At 48.6% G+C, this 15,985-nt stretch overlaps 1 protein-coding gene across 4 annotated transcripts in view; it reads right to left on the bottom strand.

Annotated features, from left to right (window-relative positions):
* The window catches only part of LOC117364971 (cathepsin W-like), a 96,290-nt gene that overhangs the window by 77,939 nt on the left and 2,366 nt on the right, over window positions 1-15,985 (bottom strand). Inside the window, exon 1 of one of the 4 annotated variants that reach the window (XM_033954731.1) lies at window positions 5,552-6,320. The exons of 1 other annotated variant lie outside the window; for it this stretch is intronic. The gene's annotated coding sequence lies outside the window, so the exon portion shown is untranslated. Of the gene's footprint in view, window positions 1-5,551; window positions 6,321-15,985 lie in introns of those variants that run through there. 2 more of the 4 variants (XM_033954730.1, XM_033954733.1) reach the window with 2 other exon arrangements.

Genomic DNA, 15,985 nt, shown 5'->3' with positions numbered 1-15,985 from the left:
ATGTCGAAAAATTGAAGCTGAGGCGAGGGAACTGAAAATTTCATTATACTGGAATTTTAGAAGTTGTAATTTTTTGTATGTGGACGGGTCGTGGCGATTGTAGAGCAAAGTTTCATACGAGTGGATATCTGCTTCAAGTTGAGATAAGGTGGATTTGCGTTTCTTGAGCTGGAAGGCAGAGTAGCTGATTATCTCGCCTCTGAGCCAGGCTTTGTAGGATTCCCAAACAAGAGAGAAATCTGAGACTGAGGTAAGATTAATGTCAAAGAAGGATTGGGATTCCTTTTTGATGTGTGAAAGGAAATCTTCGTCATGGAGGAGGAAGTTGTTCAGTCTCCATTGTCGAGAGGAGGAGAATGTAGACCAATGAACTGTGCAGGAAACAGCTGCATGATCTGAAATTGTGATATTATGAATCCGCGACGAAGAGACAAGGTTCAGAACATCCTTAGAACCCAAAATATAATCAGTCCTGGAATGGGATTGGTGGGGAGCAGAATAGAAAGTATAATCTTTAGTAGATGGGTGAAAAATTCTCCAGATGTCAGACCACCCATACAGGTCCATTAGTTTGAGAACTGCAGTATGAACACCCAGTTTAGCCAGGCAACAGGTGGAGGATCTGTCTATGAAAGGGTCAATGGGAAAGTTGAAATCCCCAGCGAAGATGGTATGAGACGTCAAAGAAGCTGTGCTCACAGTCTTGAAGGACTGGAAGAAGGAGGGATCATCAGCATTGGGTGCATAGATGTTGAAGATGTTCAAGGGCTGACCCGCAAGAGAACCTTCCACAAGTGACCATCGGCCGTTGGAGTCAAATTTGTGAGATGAGAGCTGAAAATAGAGGGATCTCTTCATCAAGGTGATAACACCATTTTTCTTACCCTGAGCAGGCGCAGCAAAGCAATGTTGGACCCAGCCCCCAGATAATTTCTGTGCTTCCTCTAAAGAGAGGTGGGTTTCTTGAAGGAGACAGATGTCCGCATCCAAATGTTTGAAATAATGCAGTATCTTTTTCCTCTTTATGGGGTTGTTTATCCCTTTAACATTAAGGGAGACAAGGTGGATTTTAACCATAAGGTATGGCGCGACTTGATGAAATCCAGGTGTGACTGAAGACAGCTAGTTGAAACAGCCGAGGTGGAAAAGGTGGGTGACCACTCTGTAGAAATAAAACAAAAAAGGAGAGGGAGAGAGAAACAACAGTTTCATGCTTACTGAGAACTAGAGTAACATAACAAACGAAGCTCCTGAGATGGGGTCACATGCAGACAAGAGGAGCTCAGCAAGCCACTCCGCAGCCCGCCTCATGGTGAATGCGGAAATAGAGTGAATACAGCCCTCCAGAGTGGTAAAGATGGAATGATGAGGCTGGTGAGTCATGTCATTGCACCCACAGATTCGTCCAGATATTTTTGCAGGTCTACTGGAGTGTCGAAGTTTTTGGTAACATTATGATAGGTCACCCTCATCCGGGCAGGATAAAAAAAGCCCATATTGCGCACCAATACTTTTGAGTTGAGTGCGCATGGATAGAAAAGCCTTTCTTTTTTGCGCTGTAGCTTTTGAAACATCTGGAACAAACATGATTCGCTTGCCATCCACTTTTAAATCAGAAACAAATTTCGCCGATTGTAGAATTTGAATAGCCTGCGGGTAACGTAAGAGTTTCAAGACGATGGGTCTCGGTGGTTTGGATGGTGAAGGAGGGCCCGAGGGGACCCTGTGCGCCCGCTCAATCTCTAGTGGAGGAGAGAACTGGATGTTTAAAACTTTGGGGATGAAGGAGTGCAAAAACATCATCATGTCTGACCCCTCAGAAGATTCAGGGAGACCAATAAGGCGTACATTGCTTCAGCGCATGCGGTTAGAAATGTCCTCCAGTTCAGTTTGTAGTGAGGAGATTTTGAGAAGATCACGTTGGACCGTCAGGTATTGAGAGTCATGCGTTGCTAAGCGCTCCTCTACGAGGTCTATGCGGGCGTTGTGTTGTTTTAACTGTGACATGATATTACTCATCTTGTGCTTGATGTCGGCGGTGGCAGCGAGGTTTTCCTACATGAGTTCACGCAGAACTTGCAGGTCATTTGATATGGAGACGCTGCTTTCAGTGGTGCTGGCGGCGGAGGCCTTAGCTGGAGACGGCGGCTCAAGCTTGGAGCGCTTGGACGCAGAGTGAGAGGAGACTGAGCTCGCGGCAGGAACAGGGTCCGACTTACTGGGTTTGGAAGACATTCCCAGGGGTATAGGCAGCGATTGGTGACCCGAACACTCGCTCTGCAGGGCTATAAAGGCACTAGATAGGCAGGGCTGGAGCGGAGCAAAACAGCTAAGCAGCCATCTTGTTTGTAGGCACGTGACGCTCCTTTATTCTTACATTCTTATGCTTGTGTGCATAGGAGCCAACTTTTCAAAATTATTGAGGGGTGCTCGATATCCTCCTTCCTCCGACCATCACTAAAAAAGAAATAATCTTACATTTTGTTGAACTTGAATGTGTGAAGAGCTCAAATCAAAACTGGGATGATACCATAAAAATCCAATGCACTGAGAAGCAACAAACTCTTACTCTAATGGCCACAGTATCCTGTAAAAGCACACTTAGAACCTGTAAATCAAGCTTGTCGTGCTATTTCAGAACTGAAAGAGCTTAAACAGCAACCCTGTCTATGAAGAGGCAGCACTTCAATAATTATCACACTGAGAAGCACTGATTAAGGACACCATCTGCGGCCACATAGAAAATTATCACACTGAGAAGCACTGATTAAGGACACCATCTGCGGCCACATAGAAAACAATGGGCAGCTGAAGGCAAGCCAGCACGGCTTCTGCAAGGGAAGGTCATGCCTCACGAACTTGCTGTACTTCTTTGAGGGAATAAATAGCCAGATGGATAAAGGGGAATCCATTGACATCATTTACCTTGACTTCCAAAAAGCCTTCGACAAGGTACCCCACGAATGGCTGCTCAAAAAGCTGTGGAACCACGGGGTGCAAGGGGATATCCACCGATGGATCAAACACTGGCTGGCAGGCAGAAAACAAAGGATTGGAGTAAAGGGCCATTACTCAGAATGGCAATGGGTCACGAGTGGAGTCCCACAGGGGTCGGTGCTGGGACCGCTCCTGTTCAATATATTTATTAACGACTTGGAGACAGGGACGAACTGTGAGGTCATTAAATTTGCGGACGACACCAAACTCTACAGCAGGGTTAGAACCGAGGAAGACTGTGAAGACCTGCAAAGGGACTTAACGAGATTGGAAGACTGGGCAAGAAAATGGCAAATGAGTTTTAACACTGAGAAATGCAAAGTCATGCATGTAGGGAAAAAGAACCCTATGTTCAACTATAAAATGGGGGGATCGTTGCTGGGGGTGAGCAAACTTGAAAGAGACCTGGGGGTGATGGTGGACACAACATTGAAAGCATCAGCACAGTGTGCGACAGCCTCAAAGAAAGCGAACAGAATGTTGGGTATCATCAAAAAGGGTATCACGACCAGGACGAAGGAAGTCATTTTACCGCTATATCGGGCGATGGTGCGCCCACATCTGGAGTACTGTGTCCAGTACTGGTCGCCGTACCTCAAAAAGGACATGGCGGTACTTGAGGGAGTCCAGAGAAGAGCGACAAAGCCGATAAAAGGTATGGAAAACTTCTCATACGCTGACAGATTGGAAATGCTGGGGCTATTCTCCCTGGAAAAGCGGAGACTTAGAGGAGACATGATAGAAACCTTCAAAATCATGAAGGGCACAGAGAAGGTAGATAGGGACAAATTCTTCAGGCTGTGGGGAGCCACAAGTACAAGGGGGCACTCGGAGAAATTGAAAAAGGACAGGTTTAGAACAAATGCTAGGAAGTTCTTTTTCACTCAGAGGGTGGTGGACACATGGAATGCGCTCCCAGAGGCTGTGATAGGCCAGAGCACGCTACAGGGGTTCAAGGAGGGTCTAGATAGGTTCCTAAAAGAAAAGGGGATTGAGGGGTACAGATAGAAGCAGAGGTAGGTTATAGGATTAGTCAGAAACCACTTCACAGGTCATGGACCTGATGGGCCGCCGCGGGAGCGGACCGCTGGGCGCGATGGACCTCTGGTCTGACCAAGTGGAGGCAACTTCTTATGTTCTTAGATCTAGAATATTACCAATACAACATCACTTCTTAAGGGGAAACAGAATAAACTGCACTGCTAGCAAAACAGATTCTCAACAAATACAGAATAAGTAACTAAAAAAATTTGAAATACAAATATGGGATGGTCCGCCCCAGGTGCAGTTCCTAGTGGGTGCTCCTCTGATCCCTTTTTTATGGGGGATATTATAAATGATCAGCCCCAGGTGTCACATACCCTAGGTACGACACTGCTCTAGGCTCATTGTGGGACAATTCTATACCTGGCTACCTCCACATAGGTGCCCTGAGATTGCACGGTAGGAGCCTATTATATACCAGAACCTGGATGCTCAGGTTCCATTATAAAATGCTAACATAACCTGGCATTGGTGGTGTAAGTACAGGTGTCAAAGCACAGCAGGAACATGTACAACTTACAGCATTCCATAGGTTGCGTGTGCACATACATAGGTTGCGTGTGCACATACAAGCATAGACACTAATATTCTAAACATGCATAAAGTAAGTGTAAACTGTAGTGCCTAGTTTATAGAATTGTTCCATTGCTTCCAATTCTATCCAGTAGCTTCTGAGTTCCAGCATATGTGCACAGAGAGGGCCACATAGACAAACAAATGCACCATCAACAAGAGGCACGCTTGCATTAGTGAAGTGTGCCTCGCACAAATAAATGCAGCATGTCATTCCTATTTTAGCTTGCAAATCAAGCTAAGGTCTCTTAGGATTGGCTTGAGCCGCTCAGCATAGAAAACCAATGTGGTCAACAACATCTAAAGCCGCACTGCTAGTGAACGTGCCAGAGCCTGAAGCTCAGAAGAATGGGCAGGATGTGGTTATCGCCTCGGTTCTTTCATAGGTTTCTGAACCCATTGCAGCTCTCCTCACTTAGTCATAGCAACTGAAATTTAAACGCACCGAACGTAGGTCACAGTATATTGTTAGGTTTGGTTTTATTCTTTCTGTACTGCCTTTCCTTACACACATCAAAGCAGTTTATAATAATGAAAGAACAGAGAAAGTAGAAATGAAAACCTATAAAAGCAGAAACGAAAGAAAAAAAAGCTATACTGTTCAGTCAAGAGGCAAAAATAGTAAACACAAGTAGGACACGGAAGGCCAAAAATATGTAGCAGCTGGACTGGGCTTGAAATGTATTGTTTATTTTTTAAACATTGCTAATATCACTGTCTGTATATAGTCTTTTCCTCTGTAAACCGCTCTGAATTGTTTGTGGTATTGCGGTATCTATAATAATAAAATGCTAAGCACGCATGCGCACTCTCACCGCGTGCTTCCCTGATCCCTGTTCTGTCGGGCTGTGGTGGTAGGAGTGCGCATGCGCGCCAGACAAGCCTCCCTGCTCTCCACCTCTCCACTTCACGGCTGCAGAAACGGCCCCACACTCACGGCTTCAGGCTTATCCAGCTCCAGCACAGCAGAGAGTCGGCAGTGTTCCCTCTAAGCGGGCGGGTGTTGTGAGCAAACTTTTTTCACTGTGAGCTAAAAATATCGGGCGCCAGCAAGTTATGAGCCAAATAAATATGTTGTCAAGGCATCAGGCCAGCTTAAGTTCCAGGCCAGTTATGGAACTGAATTTAAGATTTGTAGGTTCATGGGGACATACTCTAGTCCGTATAGTGTAACAGGAAAATTTACAAAGGGAAACTCTCTAAGGCATAAAGAACACATGGGATTTGCTTATGAAACTGATATGTATTCTCAGCCACATAAACTTCAGCCCTGTCTCTTTTCGGCCAGGTGATATTAACTATTCTATTTCAAGCATGAGTAGGTTTCATTGCAGATGGAAGGGCTATTTTACTAATCATTTAACCTGTCTTAACTGTTTAGATACAAGGATCCAATGCTGGTAGAGCTATCCTCCCTATTTAACCCGATTAGTATCTGGCCCCAAACTGTTGTCAAGTACCAGCCAGACTCCACTGAAGAACACAGTATACATAGGCAGCGGAACGCTTTTTTGTTTGGGAGGCCCAAAAGCTGCACCTTAGACCCCTACCCCAGACCTGTCCAAGCTCCTCCCTTGACCTCACCCCAATAATAATAGCACTAATTGTATACACCATTTCTTCCATTCATTTTTCATAGACATACAATATAATCTTATTAATAATACACAATGGTAATCACAAAATTAAACTACACAAAGTGCACTCTTTTTTTTCTCCCCACCACTGCACAGCATTTCTTCCTCTCTACTCCACCCCCCATGTGCAATGTCTTCCTCTCTCTCTCTCATTCCTTCCCTTGCTGCAAAGGGAGTGGGGAAAGCTTGTCACCCCTTTCCCTCACCCCTCCATTATCTTACTATTTTCTTCCCCCTTTATTTATCTCCTTCCATCCAGTATGTGTTCTTTCCCCACTTCCATTCAACATCTGCTCTCCCCTCTCAACTGACATCCATCTGCCTTCTGCTCTCTCTCCCTTCTTCTCACTTCCATCATCTGTCCCCTTCTCTCTCTCATCTCCTCCATTCCATCATCTGCTCCTTCTCTCTCCCCCCCCTCCAACTTCCATTATCTGCCCCCTTCCCCTTACCTTTGCGGGTCACTTTCTTTCCCCTGAGGTGGCTCATGTCAGAGGGGAAGCTTTGGCCGAGCAGAACCGCTTGCAAGGAACAGTGGAACTTACTTGATTGATGTCGATGCTGGGGCCCGTTGCCGTTTGAAGAAGAAAAAAAAAAAAGGTGGAAAAAAGGGACCTGCAAAGGCGAGAGGAAGGGAAACCTTCAGGACAGCTGCTCTTTGCCCTCCTTCAGTGGGCCAAGAATCCAGACCAGCAGCGGCAGCTCTGTATATTTTTAACTTCGGCACAGAGCTGCCCCTAATCAATAGTTTAGCGCGGTTTCATGAAGCAGCTTCGGGGCCTTTGCTAGGCCGGCCCACATCGCATCATCGAAGCGGGCCGGCATAGCAAAGGCCCCGAAGCTGCCTCATGAAACCGCGCTAAACTATTGATTAGGGGCAGCTCTGTGCCGAAGTTAAAAATATACAGAGCTGCCGCTGCTGGTCTGGAGGTGCGGAGACAAGGCAGGAGGCAAACGCGGTGGAAGGCAGGAGTCCCGGCGAAGGCAGGAGTCCAGGCACCGCGACTGCAACAGGAAGTTGCAAGTCAGCTGACGCCGGCCTTTCGTTGCGACGGGGACCGAATCCTTCGCGGACCGGCAAGATTTTTTTGCGGACCGGCGGTTGAAGAACTGTGCTCTACACTGTGTGCGCTGTGACGATAAACTTGTGCGCTGCGAGGTAATATTTTGTGCGCCAGCGCACGCTAGCGCAGCTTAGCGGGAACACACTGTACAGACTAATCAGTTTCTCCTTCCTTCCCACGATCCGACCGGCTCACTTAGGCCCTTCCTGCCTCCCCCTTCCCTTCCCACGGTCTCAACTCCAGCAGCCTGCAGCACTATACACATGCTGCTTCGGGGCCTTCTACTGCCCTGATTTATTCTGGCACATCCCTGATGACATCATCAGAGACGCGGCAGAGCAAATCAGGGCAGTAGAAGGCCCCAAAGCAGCATGTGTACAGTGCTGCAGACACTGCTGGAGTCGCAATACATTGTCGGGACCACGGGAAGGGTAGGGGGGGCGGAAAGGGACTAAGGGAGCTGGCCAGACCGCGGGAAGGGAAAGGGGGGGTAGGGGAAATGCTGCTGCTGCACAGGGAAGTAGTGGGGGGGAGGGAAATGGAGGGGAAATAAGTCAAACAACTTACTCTGTGAAACTTCCTTTTTAACACAAAAAAAAGGTAGGTGACAGATATGATACCTCCATACACACACTGAGAGAGAGACACACAGGGAAAAAAAAAACCCTAAAAGACAAGGAGCAATAGAGAAAGATTGAAAGAAACAAACAAATAAAAAAACAGTGGACAAGGAGAGAGACACAGAAAAAAAAAAAAATCCACATACAGCAGCCAAAAAGACAAACACCAAAACAAACACAGACAGAGAGACCAAAAGTAAGAAATAACAGACAGCAGCAGCCAAAGAGATAGACAGAAGGTGACAGTCAAAAAACTACACAGAAGAACAGGGGTTTAAAGAGATAGATTTAAAGAAAAAAAAAAAAAATTTGTCAAGGAGAGAGAGACAAACAGAAAAAAAAGACAGGGGCTACAGAGACAGATTAAAAGAGATAGACACCAAAACAAAGACAGACAGACATACAGCGGCCAAGGAGACAGACAGCAAAAAAAGACAGACAGACTTACAGCGGCCAAGGAGAGAGAGACAGAAAGAAAGACAGACATACGAATCTATTCTAGCACCCGTTAATATAATGGGCTTAAAGACTAGTATAAAAATGAAGTTATTATTTTTCCACCAGATCAGAGCCATTTATAGTACAAAAATTCTTAATAATGAAAATAAACGATCTTTGTTGGATTGATCTTGAGATGGTTGTGTGTTAGCCAATCAGCAATATCATCCAATTTAGTGGTCAGATTGGAAACAAAAGTTAGAGAGTCTGCCTCAACAATTGAGAGCAACTGGAAGTTGTCTGTATATATGAAAAGAAATTAATTCTAATGATTGAATTAGAAGTGCAAGTGGAGCAAGGTAGATATTAAAGAGAACAGACTTCAAGATGTAGCTTGGTAGTACACCAAAGGAAGGAAGTAAGAGGTGGAAGCATATCAATGCTATCAAACCTAAAAGAATCTGTCAAAAAGATAAGATTTAAATCATGTATAAGCAGGGCCAGTGATGGTAAGATCTGAAAGATGCTGGAGGAGAATAGAGTGATCAACCAAATAGCAGTTACTTACTGAAACAGGTGTTATCCAGGGACAGCAGGCAGATATTCTCTACATGTGGGTGACGTCATCCATGGAGCCCCGTCGCAGACAGCTTTTCAAGCAAATTTGATTGAAGATCTTAAAGTTTGCTAGTGCCGCACCACGCATGCGTGTGCCTTCCCGCCCAACTAGAGGGCACGTCTCCTCAACATGGTCCTCAGTTCAGATAGCTAGCAAAGAAGCCAACCTGGGGAGGAGGGAGGGTTGCGAGAATATATGCCTGCTGTCCCTGGATAACACCTGTTACGGTAAGTAACTGTGCTTTATCCCAAGACAAGCAGGCAGCATATTCTCCACATGTGTGTGACCTCCAAGCTAACCAAGATGGGATGGAGGCAAGTTAATAGAACAGATTACGTAAAACCGACTGGCCGAACAGGCTGTCGCGTCTGGACAAAGTATCCAGACAGTAGTGAGAGGTGAATGTATGAACCGAGGACCAAGTTGCGGCTTTGGAGATCTCCTCAATAGGCATGGACCCGAGGAAAGCGACAGATGCCGCCATCGCTCGGACTTTATGCCCCGTGACCCGACCCTGCAGCGGAAGACCAGCCTGAGCGTAGCAGAAGGAAATACAAGCAGCTAACTAGTTGGACAAGGTGCGCTTGGAAACAGGACACCCCAACCGATTTGGATCGAAAGATATGAAGAGCTGAGGAGCCGTCCGATGAGATTGGGTGCATTGGAGGTAAAAAGCCAACGCCCTCTTACAGTCAAGACTGTGAAGTGCCACCTCCCCAGGATGGGAGTGGGGCTTAGAAAAAACACCGGAAGAACAATGGTCTGGTTAAGGTGGAAATCCGAAACCACCTTAGGCAAGAACTTTGGATGAGTACGAAGGACCACCTTTTCATGATGAAAAACAGTAAAAGGTGGGTCCACAACTAGAGCTTGCAGCTCACTGACTCTGCGAGCAGACGTGAGAGCAATCAGGAACAAGACATTTCAAGTGAGATAGTTCAGATGAGCCTTATCAATGGGTTCAAATGGAGGCTCCATCAATTGAGCTAGAATCACATTAAGATCCCAAACCACTGGGGGGTGGGGGGGAGATTGAGTGAAGGATGAACATTGAAGAGGCCCTTCATAAATCTGGAAACAACCGGATAGACAGAGAACGGTTTCCCATCAAGCGGCTGATGAAAGGCAGCAATCGCACTGAGGTGGACTCGAATAGATGTCGATTTGAGACCAGACCGAGACAAGTGCAACAGATAATCCAGCACGGAAGACAAGGAGGCAGACAGTGGATCCATGTGGTGCGTAGCACACCACACAATAAATCTAGTCCATTTCTGGGAGTAGCATTGTCAAGTGGAACTCTTCCGAGAGGCCTCGAGAACATCCGTCACCAACTGAGAGAAACTGAAGGAGGGAGGCACGAGGAGAGGAACCAAGCTGTTAAGTGTAGAGATTGCAGATTGGGATGCAACAGCGAACCCTGACTCTGAGACAGCAGAGAAGGAAACACAGGCAGAAGCAGAGGCTCCCTGACACTGAGTCGAAGTAGAAGGGAGAACCACGGCTGTCTGGGCCACCGAGGAGCTATCAGAATCATGGTGGCTTGGACCGACTTGAGCTGGACGAGAGTCTTCAGAATCAGAGGAAATGCATGGAACGCATATAGGAACCTGTCCGTCCAATCCAGAAAGAAAGCATCCGCCTCGAGACGATCCGGGGAGTACATCCTGGAACAGAAGAGAGGCAACTTGTGGTTGAGGGGGGAGATGAAAAGATCTATCTGCGGCGTCCCCCAGCGAGCGAACACCTGACACAGAGTGGAGAAGTGGAGCGACCACTCGTGCGGTTGGAGCAGGCAGCTCAATTTGTCCGCCAGACAGTTCTGCCGACCCTGGATGTAGATTGCTCGAAGGAAAATGTTGTGACGTATCGCCCACTCCCAGAGCCAAAGAGCTTCCCAGCAAAGAGACAGGGATCCTGTACCCCCCTGCTTGTTCACATAATACATCGCCACCTAGTTATCCGTTCGCACCAGGACCACGCGATCCTTAAGCAAATGCCGAAAGGCCACCAAAGCATTGTAGATAGTCCAAAGCTCCAGCAGGTTTATGTGGCAGCAACAGTCAGCGCTGGACCAAGGCCCCCGAGTGCGTAGGCCGTCGAGGTGAGCCCCCCAGGCATACGTGGAGGAGTCCGTTGTTAGGACCTTCTGCGGCGGGGGCGTGTGAAAGAGAAAACCTCTGGAAAGATTGGAAGAGAGCATCCACCAGCGGAGCGATCGCTTCAAAGAGGGAGTCACCGCAATGTGTTGAGAGGCAGGATCACGATCCTGTCTCCACTGGGACGCCAGGGTCCATTGAGGAACTCGGAAGTGAAGCCTGGCAAAAGGAGTCACATGAACGGTGGAGGCCATGTGCCCCAGCAGAATCATCATGTGTTTGGCCGAAATCGTCGGCTGAAGGGAGACCCTCTGGCAGAGATGAACGAGTGCTTCCCGTCGAGGCTGAGGCAGGAAAGAGCGGAGGCGAACCATGTCCAGCACCGCTCCGATGAACTGCAGGGACTGAGAGGGGCACAACTGGGACTTGGGGAAGTTTACCTCGAAGTCTAGATGCTGAAGGAGCATAATAGTCCGTCAGGCCGCTGAAATAACCTCCCCCCGTGATGGCGCCTTGATAAGCCAGTCGTCGAGGTATGGGAACACTTGAAGGCCCTGCCACCACCACGAGGCACTTCGTAAAGACTCGGGGGGACGAGGCGAGCCCGAAAGGGAGGACCCAATATTGCAGATGAAGGTCAATATTGCAGATGAAAGCGAAAGAACCTGCAAGAGGCCGGATGGATCGGGATGTGAGTGTAGGCCTCCTTCAGGTCCAGGGAACACAACCAATCCCCCTCGTCCATCAGGGGATACAGCGTGGGAAGGGAGAGCATACGGAACTTCTCCTTGACCAGGAACTTGTTCAGCACTCAAAGGTCCAGGATAGGGCGCAGGTCCCCGGTCTTTTTGGGGACCAGAAAGTACCGGGAGTAGAATCCGATGCCCCGCTGACACAAGGGGACCTCCTCCACTGCCCGGAGGTGAAGGAGGGCTTGAGCCTCCCGGAGAAGAAGAGGGAGTAACGAACTGTTTGAAGGACAGGGGCAGGTCCGGTGGAGGAGTCCGGAAACGTAGGGAATACCCCTCCCTGATGACCGAGAGGACCCAGTTGTCCGAAGTGATCAGTTCCCATCGGTGAGAAAACGCATGAAGGTGACCCCCAATAGGGAGGTGGGTAGGCTCGGGGCAGAAGGGGCCCGGTCCACCCCAACCGAGGGTTTAGCCGCCACAGGGGCCTGAGGTTTCTGAGGGTCCCTCTGCTGCTGCGGATGCCTAGGAGGCGGATGGGATAAAGCCGGCATGGACTTTTGGGGATAACACCGGGGAGGCAACTTGTACGACTTAGGGAGCGCAGGCTTCGCTTTGGGCTTAACCAAGGAGGCAAAGGAGCGCTGATGTTCGGATAGGCGCTTGGTGGCAGCCTGGATGGAGTCGTTAAAGAGCTCATTGCCCAAACACAGGAGATTTGCCAGCTGATCCTGGAGATTCGGGTCATGTCAACTATGTGGAGCCAGGCTAGGCGGCACATGGCTACCGCAAAGGCGGAGACCCTCGAGGAGAGTTCAAAGGCATCATAGGTTGCCTGAAACATTTAGAGTCAGATCTGCGACAGCGTATCCATAAACCGGCAAAATTCCACCCGACGAGGAACAGGCAATTCATCCTGAAAAGAGGGCATGGATTTAATGCACCGTTTCAGGTATGATGTAAAAGTAAAATTATAGTCCCATGTAAAAGTAAAATTATAGAACCCATGTCCATCACGAACCCTGTTCGCCATCATTGAATTCTGGTACAGGCGCCTACCAAACTTGTCCATAGTCCGGCCTTCCCGGCCCAGCAGGACAACCGTGTAGACCTTGGAAGGATTCAACTTCTTCAAGGAAGACTCCATCACCAAAGACTGGTGGGAGAGCTCAGCCTTCTCAAACCCCTTGCAGGGGGCCGTCCGGTACCTGGACTCCATCTTGGCCGGAATGGCCGGAATAGAGTAAGGCATCTCCAAATTCCGGAAAAAGTCTGTTGCAAAACTGGGTTCAAGGAGAGATGCCTTCAGTGGATAAGGAAGCTCCATCTCCTCCAAATATTCCTGGGAATACTGGGATCCCGACTGGAGGTCCAGTTGTAGCGCCTTGCCCATGTCCTTCACGAACCTGGTGAAAGAGGACGGCCTGCCCGCAGAATGCCCCTCAAAGAGGGGAAGCTGAGCGGGACTTTGGTGCAGCAGAAAACGAGGGGAAAGCCTCCCTCAAGCACTGTGCCGGCAGGTCAGTGTCCATAAGCATGGACGTCGAGGAGGCCCCGCTGATAGAACGAGGGGGCGTTGATGACAGCTTGCGCCTATAAAGCCAGGAAGGCGAGGACCCAGGGGTCCGAGGAATGGAGGTCTGGGGAGCCTGCCTCGGCGAGCCCCGGGAAGAAGAGGCTGGTGTCTTCGACCTCGAAGCCCCTTGGAGCGGAGACTGAGAGGGCATGGGGGAATGTCGAAGACGAGGGTCAGACAGGACGAGGTCTGAGGGCTTGATGGACCCAGTCGTGCGGGAGCCCGGCGACCTATCCTGCCTAGGGGAAGAGTCCCTGGGCCATTTGGCGGACCGCTGCCTCGAGGAAGATGGATGTTTGGGCCGGTGCTTCGACTGAGGACAGCCGGCGGAAGAAGTCCGTCTCGAGGGAGTAGGCAAAAAGGCACTCAAGGATGAGCGTCGAGACCGACGCACCTTGCCTTGAGAGCCCTTGGTGCGATAATCAGGCTGGTCAATGACGAGCGTAGTCGAGGCCGGGGCAAGCTGGGCCAAGGCAGAGGAAATCTGTGAGGTTAAGATAGCCTTAAGCATATCCTTGAACATATCCTGAAGGTTTTGGACGAACTGGTGCAGCAGTGCACTCCACCGAGGGCGACCTCGATGTAGAGTAGTCCCGTAGCATGAAGGCACGCTTAGGAGAAGGTCTCGACGAGGCCAGCAGGACTACACTCACTGCCTGGTCGGCCAGAGACTCTGAAGTCGGCTTCTTCGGTAGCTGAGCTGAACCTGAAGGAAGAGGAGACTTACCCATGGCCGAGGTCTTCGAGGCCAGAGCAGCTGAGGCCCTTGAGGTCGAGGGAGACTTGCTTGGAACAGAGGTCTTCGAGGCTGACGTCGAGGCCGAAGTTGAGGCCGAGACCAGGGTCCAAGTCTTATCCGCCAACGGGTCCATGTTGAAGAGTTCCACAATCTTGGCCTGCCTTCAACAAAGAGCACGAGGCTGGAGGGTGGCACAGCGAGGGCAAGAGTCCGTCAGATGGTCAACCCCCAGGCAAAAGATACACCAACGGTGCGGGTCTGTGATGGAGATCACCCGACCGCACTGTGTGCACTTCTTAAACCCGGTAAGAGGCCGGGACATAAGATAGGAAGAAAGGCCACAGCCACAATGAGGCCCAGCGTCCAAGGGAAAACTGGGAGCCTCCGGTTTCGCAAAAAACAAAACAAAAAAGATTTTTTTTTGAACAAAAATTCGATGGAAAGTTAGAAAAGACGCGGCACAGTGACTCCAGCTAAAACAATAAAAGAAGCCGCGGTGCAAGAAAGGCATTTAGATTCACAGAGAAGAGAGACAGGGCTTTCTGGCTCCACGGAAAACTAAGAACTGAGGACCACGTTGAGAAGATGCGCCCTCTAGTGGTGCGGGAAGGCACCTGCATGTGTGGTGCAGCACTAGCAAACTTTAAGATCTTCAATCAAGTTTGCTTGAAAAGCTGTCCGCGACGGGGCTCCGTGGATGACGTCACCCACATGTAGAGAACATGCTGCCTGCTTGTCCTGGGATAACAACAGCTATGAATAGGTCTCAAGAGAAAAATTTCCCTACCAGATTCATGAGTAAGATGGACGAAATCTGTGATCACCAACATGGTATGTTGGAATGTTGTCAGAAGCTTGTTTGTTTGGGGTGGAGGGCATTGATTTGATCTAAAAATTATGTCAATTGTTTAGAGACAATATTCTCAGTCAATTTAGACAAGAAGGGCAGATTGGAAAGAGAGTGGTAGTTGGATAGGTTTAAGGTATCAGCTTTAGGATCTTTAAGTTGTGGAAGCACCATGGCTTGCTACCATTGAACTGGGAATATGCCAATATGGAGACTAGAGAGTATGATGGTTTCAGAAAAATGATTAAAGAGATGTGTGTGGTAGGATCTGTTGGGGATTGCAGGCTGGCCATTGTTCTAGAGATACCCAATGGATATGGTTAGGCTGCTAAGGGCCATGTGTAGGGAAAGGGAATGGGATCTTGTATACTGCCTTTTTGCTGCTTTGGCATTTCAAAGCTGATATTCAAAGTGGTGGGCTCTGGAGGATTAAGTGACTTGCCCAGGGTCACAAGGAGCAGCGCTGGGATTTGATCTCACAGTCTCTGGGTGCAGAGACAGCAGCTCAACTAGAGAGCCATAGCCCTTCTGTAAGGGAAGCAGAAGATGCCACACTGTTTGAGGAGATGGAAAAAGAATGAGAAACTATTGGTGTGGTTTGAATCAACGAGGGAGAAGGAGAGGAGAGTTACAACGATGCATGGGGGGAAAACAACTTTTTGACTATTTGCTGAGGGACCTGTGGTTTCTAGGGGATGAGAAGCAGAAGATTGTTTCCTGAGAAATTTAATCTAGACAGGAGAAAGGAATGGAGTGAAAACACTGCTGTTTTAAGGGTAAGGTATCAACGTTGTTTGGCATTGGGGAACAATTGGTCATGAAGCCACCAATGTTTTCACTGTGTGGTGTGAGCACAGAAATTGATAGCCAGGAGGACAAATCTGACATAGATAGGAAAAGTCAGAGTCAGTTATCCGAGTCTCTGTAAGGCACAAAAGTTCTAAAGACTATTCAGTAAGAAGGCATTGAAGTAAGTGAGTCTTTGTGTGAAAGGAATGTATATTTAACAAGTCTATCTGCAAAGGGCTTAAGTTTGAAAGTGA

The sequence above is a fragment of the Geotrypetes seraphini genome, chromosome 8, assembly GCF_902459505.1.
Source record: "Geotrypetes seraphini chromosome 8, aGeoSer1.1, whole genome shotgun sequence".
Taxonomy (NCBI): domain Eukaryota; kingdom Metazoa; phylum Chordata; class Amphibia; order Gymnophiona; family Dermophiidae; genus Geotrypetes; species Geotrypetes seraphini.
The sequence above is the reverse complement of the archived record's forward strand: the minus strand, read 5'-3'. Positions and strand labels throughout refer to the sequence as shown.